Source organism: Triticum urartu, chromosome 2A, assembly GCF_056163025.1.
Source record: "Triticum urartu cultivar PI428250 chromosome 2A, HENAU_Tu73, whole genome shotgun sequence".
Taxonomy (NCBI): domain Eukaryota; kingdom Viridiplantae; phylum Streptophyta; class Magnoliopsida; order Poales; family Poaceae; genus Triticum; species Triticum urartu.
This window is the reverse complement of record NC_141874.1, coordinates 160,483,451-160,490,355: the sequence shown is the minus strand read 5'-3', so window position 1 is coordinate 160,490,355 and position 6,905 is coordinate 160,483,451.

Genomic DNA, 6,905 nt, shown 5'->3' with positions numbered 1-6,905 from the left:
ATGAAGCATGAAGACTTTTGTTTTCGTAGTTTCATTTTCTCTTTCTTGAGTCATAGAAAACACCATACTGTTAAAGGGGGTCAAGGTAAAATGAAGGAAAAGTTTCCAGGTGATGCTCAACTCAAAATCCTACACCTACCAATCCCTTCGAGTGAAGCCATTGGAAATCTCATACAGTTCAATCAATTTCTTCAGTAACAGAGACAAAGATCTTCTGGTCTCTGAGGAATTTGTTCTAACTGAGGAGTTAGGAATTCGCCAATGTGGATTGCCTACAAGTGTGGAACATGATAGCCCTGAGGAATTTGAACCTCAAATTACCGACTATTGTTGTGCTATGCGCTAGCTGTCCCAAAATATCTACCCACCTAACGGTCATATCATTGAAGGGCATTTATGTCTTATCATGTCGGGCTGCTCCCTAGGCTATAAATAGCCGCCCCCTACAACCACTAGCTGGTTGGCTACTCTACGAGAAACTGACACTTGTCATTGAGAGCATCCCATCCTCCGAGGACTTTGAGCGAAAATCATCAAGTGAGGAAAAACCCAAAACCCCAAACCAAACACCTACAAACCCAAAGTGATTGAGCATCACTGGAGAGATTGTTCCTGTGTGGAACCGACGCTTGTTACCTTTGAGGACTGTGCATCCTCCAGACGGTTAGGCGTCATGGTCTAGAGCATCCAAGAGGAAATTGTGGATCGCCGGGTGACCGAGTTTGTGAAGGTTTGGAAGTCACCTGAAGACTTACCACGAGTGATTGGGTGAGGTCTATGTGACCTTAGCTCAAGGAGAATACGGTAACGACTATGTGTTCGGGACTGTGTGTCCTCGGGTTTAAATACCTAGCCGCTCCAACCAGACATACGACTATCATAGTAGTTGGAACTGGTCTACCAAATCATTATCTTCACCGAGCTAACTGGTTCTATTTCCTAAACCCTTTCATTTCATCATTACTGTGTTGTCGTTCTTGATCGTTATTGTTTGAAGACTTTGACTGAAGATTTTCTCAATTTCTTCAGTCAGTTTGTCCTCAGCCTGCTTATCCTGTGTTTATGCTACTTGTACTCTATGCTTGTTTTCATTTCTTCATGATGACTGTGCTACTACTCTGTTATGCATGCATCTGAGTACTTATTCCGCTGCTAAGTAGTTCCTTGCTTAGGAATTTCCTCACCCTGAAATTCCTTAGTGATGAATTTTTAAAAATCGCCTATTCACCCCCCTCTAGTCGATATAACGCACTTTCAGGACTCCGGTAAAGCCCCCATGTTTGTCTCTAGGATACATGAATTCATACATTCAAACTGTTAAGCGGATATATACAGGTCCCTGTTGGATGGCAAAAGTGATCCGGACACCGCAGTCCAGGCATATAGTGGAGGTTTGAGGGTTGGAGATGCCCTAAGTCCAAAAAAGTGATTGCGGTGTGTTAAAAAATGCCCCTTCTAGCTAGAAATATTAGCCTTAATTATGCCTGCCTAAGACATCTCGATCAACGCAATCTGAGAGGGAGGATATTCCGTCTGCAAGAGTTGTCAACCGCCACCATGACTTGTCGCCGTTGGCCACCCTCAGGCCATGGCATCGCTTCCCATGCCACCATCCATGACCTCTCCAGGAGTTTGTCGGCTCGAAACCTCTATGTGAGGCTGCACTACCGCCACTACCTCTCTTCTCCAGACCCGCATTGTGCATCCTTCGGGTAGAGACACATCTTCTGACCTCCAATACGCCATCGCTCGGCCACCCCTAACTCAACATCGACAACCAAGCTCGACCACGAGCTCATGCACAGCTGCAGCGCCCTTGACATCATCGTATAACGAGCATAGCGGTGGCGAGCTCTCGAGCAACACCTGGGATAGCCAGCATGGGTCTCACTCTCCCGTCGTCAGCACGTGTCGTGTTTCCTGTCTACCTTTCACCCTGATGACGTGCCCAACTTGTCTCAGCTTTAGTTTGTCGATTACAGATAGACCATGCAGTAATTTTCCTTATTTTTCCTTATATTTTCGGTTTTATGCGTCAATTTCTATTCGGTAGGTCAAATTGATAGATGAGCATGCTTGTTCAAGAGTTCTTCGAGGACCCATAGTCGAAGCAATAGAAAGAGGAAGATGATGATGGTTTTCAAATGGCCATGGTGATGATAATGGAGGAACTAAAATGCCAGAGCACGTTCTCAGCTGGGGCATAGATACATTTGTCGCAATAGGATAGATGGCCATGCCAAGAAACGGAGGGATTATTTTGTCGACAATGCGGTGTATCCCGATAACCTACTCATGCAATGTTTCATAGTTCACGGGAGCTCTTTATGTTGAATTTGTGTCGGATATTGTGTACAAGTAGGGTTACATTTAGAGTTGGTGTTGTACTAGTGTTGGACAAATGTAGCATGGTATTGCATGCAAAATTGTGGTGTAATCATCAAAGAAGGGAGATGAACTAATCTCGCAGAGAAAAATGCTAATAGTCAAATACATCATCAATCTACTACAAACACAAGTTGTACACCGTAACCCTAGTTATTAAGAACTATATATACTACAATGCTGAAAAATGAATGACGATACAAAATCATGCATTAGAAGCATGCAATTGAGGCAGTTTTGTCCCCGCGTAGTAAAACCGCATGTAATATCCCAATGGAGGCGGTTATTATTGTTATCGAAAATACTGGAGGCGGTTAAAAATATGAAACCGCCTTTAGTAGAAGGTTTAAGTGGTTACTTTTCTGAACGACTTCTAGGTTGTCCACGTTGCAGGCGGTTAAAAACCCCTAGCACTGCCGCCACCATGTTCACCTCCCCAAGCGTGTAGGATCCTGAGTGCGACTTCATGGTGGACTGTCATTGGAGACTAAACTTGCCATCAAAAAATCTGAGGACAGAATTGCTTCCTACTACACGTGTATCTCTTATTAGGGTCCTAAAAAATTCTCATAAAACTGGTTTTATGGTATGACCATAAAATCTAGGAGAAGTAGTCTGAGAGCTACTTTTGTCAGTTCCCCTAAACTTCTTACTCTAAGTCTATTTTTATTTTATTTTAAATTAAACCAAAATAGATAATTCCCTAGGACCCGCCAGTCAGTGAAACATGTGACAGTCGTCAGCGAGTGGTGGCTCGAGGCGGCAGGCGACAGCGCCGACACGGGACGGCTGCCTACAAGGGATGGTGCGGGCAGCGGCGTTCCGACGAGGTTTCAACAAGGCGGGTGGTGAAGTTTCAGGCCATTACTACTCCGTGGAAACTTTACGGGAAGTTGGTGGAAGAAAGGGCCAATTTTACTGGGTCCTCTGAAGTTATGGCCACTTTACAGGAACTATTAATTTTTTGTCCAAACTTCCCGTAAACGACGGTTAGTTTAGAGGGAAGTTGTCGGAGATGCTCTTGCAGAACAAACTTCTAATTTTGCGGTGAGTGACATACTTTTCCATGTACCGTACATACATATAGATAGTTACTTTGATGGCAATTTTTAGTATATATTGATGGTACCTCCACATAATTTAGGATGACAACTTTTTATCTGGTTAGGTTTGCTTCATAACATGTCAATTTTTAGTTGAAAGAATATGGGAATCAAGATTATTTTTCCAGATTTTTTTTAAATTCATAATATATTACTAGATTCTGGCTGTAGGAGCTATAACGGGTCTGTCCCGTTTTGGCCTCGAGATCATCACTTCATCAGGCACGTTAGCTTGCTCGCTAGGATCACTAACATTTGCTCACTGCATCGCCCAGAGCTGTTTGTGCGTCGCGTGCTTGCTTTGGATCGCTGGATGATTGATGCCAGCTGCCGTTCACGGAAAAAAAACATTACTGGGCTGACGTTCGCTCTTATGAGTATTAAAAAACTAAACCTCACATGGAATTTGAATTACAAAATTATTCACAACTAGTTATCTTCACATAATTAGATTAGGGATGCAGGCAGACAACGTCCGCATCTATATATTGGTGCATGTTTTAATTATGCTGCCGATGCATGAATGCGGCCCCCTTGCATGGCTAAATTAGATGCTACTAGCAAAGGACCGTGCGTTGCAACGGGTAACAAAATTGTGGCCATCAAATAAAGCCATCGAGAACATAATATCTATCATGATTATAGATGTGTACAAAAGGACCCGTGAAGACTCGGCGTCCGATGTGTGGAGATGAACTCGCGCAGGAGAAGGACTATGTCTGGCGTCATGATGACATCAATGGCAGAGAAGCCTGGCAAGGTCTGTGCGTTAGTGTCGCTCTGAAGATTGCAGCGGAAGATGGTGGCGACGACACATGAGAGTGCGACGGACCGGTTTGCGCTCCAAACCCGGTATGTGGCTGGGTTGGGGCCTTCGACTTTAGATGTTAGGCTTTGATGCAATGTCCGTTTGGTATTAGACTCGAATTATCGGCACACCTTCATCAAGTGGATAGGAGTAGCGACATAGGTTGCTAAGATGGTGGCTTCAGACTACCAGATGTACTACTTTATAAGGTTTTCGTGAATAATTTGTGCATGCATCGTCTAGATGCAGAGGCCGTGGGTAATCCTCTTTTAAAGAAAAGATATGTACAAAAGGGCCCGTGCCTTGTTAATTCAAACCAAATAAAACTGATTGCCAGTAGCGCTTAAGAATTAGACATGCTAGTTAATTGATACTCTCTCCGTTCCAAATTACTCAATGTGGTCACGACGAATAATTTGAAACGGAGGGAGTATGTTAAATTGATGTACCACATGACACAAGCTTAGAGACCACAATTTATTTTGAAAAAAATAGTTTGAATATAGCAATTGGAACATCAATATTCATCATATAAATACAATATATGACTATGATTTTGTTTGGAATTTTCATTTTAGACATAACAATACATGAACCATTAAATAAGAAATTGTTTTTCCTGAAATTAATATAAGGCATGTGAATGCTTCGACATAATACATAAACCATTTTAATTTAAATAACAAAATAAACAATTAGTAATATGGGTGGGCTGCTTAGCCATGTAATCTACTATCTGCCTAGAAATGTCGTGCAAATACCTTTTCCACATATCCTGAAATAAAGAATCATCAATAAACTTCAGTATCTTAGATGGAGAATTATGGAGGTTTATTCTACAGCAGAGTACCACCTGAAGTTGAGTAGTGGCTTTAGAGTCATAAATCTATATAACTGGTAGGCTCAATAGTTGGTTAGAAACTCTCTTTTAATTAGAGAAAAGGCATGTAAACTTCTTAAGTTAACATGTGCTATCAGTTAGCATCATGGCCATCTCTGCCTGTGTCCCTCGAACATGCTATGATATAAAGGCTGACAAACACACCAAAGTACACCAAAGTAAATAAATAAACTTTGATGAACACAAAATAAATAATGAGAGCAGAAGTGTTAGGCGCAATCAATCAAAAGCATAAGGGCTGACAAACACACCAAAGGACCAATCTTTAACAAGCAAAATCCAATCTCTCCGTCACATTCTTAGGGGGTTATGTCTGTCGGCTCAGACCGGGTCTCACCGATGGCGACATGGCCCTCCCTAGGGAGAAGCACTCATCCACGTCGTTCAGGCCATCCAAGGCTATTGTGGCCAGAGCTGCACCTACGCACCTAGGAACTGACATTGCCTCCTTTGCATTATATACACCTTTTAGTTTCCACATCTGCTGCAGAAAAAACATGAGACCTTTTAGAGTACATCAAGTCTATTTGGACCGTCCATTTATGTGGTTGAAGGACCCAGATGAGCCAATACTACAGTAGATTTTCGGTAGTATATTATAGGCAGTTCATTGTTTATAGGTAGTATATTATAGGCATTATAGGCAGTTCATTGTTTATTTATCTGTTTATATCAATCTCGTGGATAAGTTCCCGCCATCGTCAAGGGGCGGAGACGGGGGGCGAGCAGGTTACAGGTAAATGCAAACCTAAATCTGAATAGACAATTTAACAATGTGTCAGAATGTAAACTTGTATCATGTCATAATTTTATGTTACATATTTATAAATCTTAGACAAATTATACTAATGTTGTGTTTATATATGTTAGGAAAATTAGACATGTAACAACACTACATTGGTAGAATATATATACCAATATATATATATATTGTGGCAACGTATCAAGTGAAAACTTGATTTCAGTGAAAATCTGGAAACTTTGATCCCACCTCGTTGGATCTGTAGGGAACGGCATCTGCTCAATAGCGGAGCTCCACCAGCAATTAAACACACATTAGCACAAAACCCCCTCGTTCCTAGTAATGTTGTCAGGTTTTTGACCATTGGCTTATCCCCTCCCCGTCCTATCCCGCAGCAAAATAGCCATGGCGGCGACGCCGTTGCGCCCCACGCTGGAGGGCTGCCCCGGCGCGGCGCCACAGCTGGCGCTGCCAAAAGCAGAGGCGCGTCCATGCACCGCGCCGGCTTCCCTCGGCAAGGACGGCTCCAGCCACGAGGCGGCCACAACCAACGCTCACATTGAAGCTCCCCTCAGCGGTGAGGCGACTACAGCAGGCTGGGCTCATAGCTATTGCGGCGCAGGCGCTGAAGCTCATCTCGAGCTGGGGTCCCAACGCTCGTGCTGCAATTTTCGTGTAAATCCCGTGTAGGTAGTATCTGATTCAGAGTGAAGTTGTAGCTCCTCCTAATTCTTGATGTATAGAATTTTCTCAGTGACTTTTTAGCTCGCGAGGTGAGTCAGTCACGGCCTGCAGGGGGTGAGCCGCCGCCGACGGCGGCCCCATCGGCCATTGCGATCAGCGAAACACAAATCATGGTGCCAGAAAGACAGGTGGAGGGAGAGTCGCAGCCGATGGGGAGCCCATCGAGGCCGGTGGAGGGCAAGTCGCTGCTGACGGAGGTCTCATTGCAGCCGGCGTAAGGCA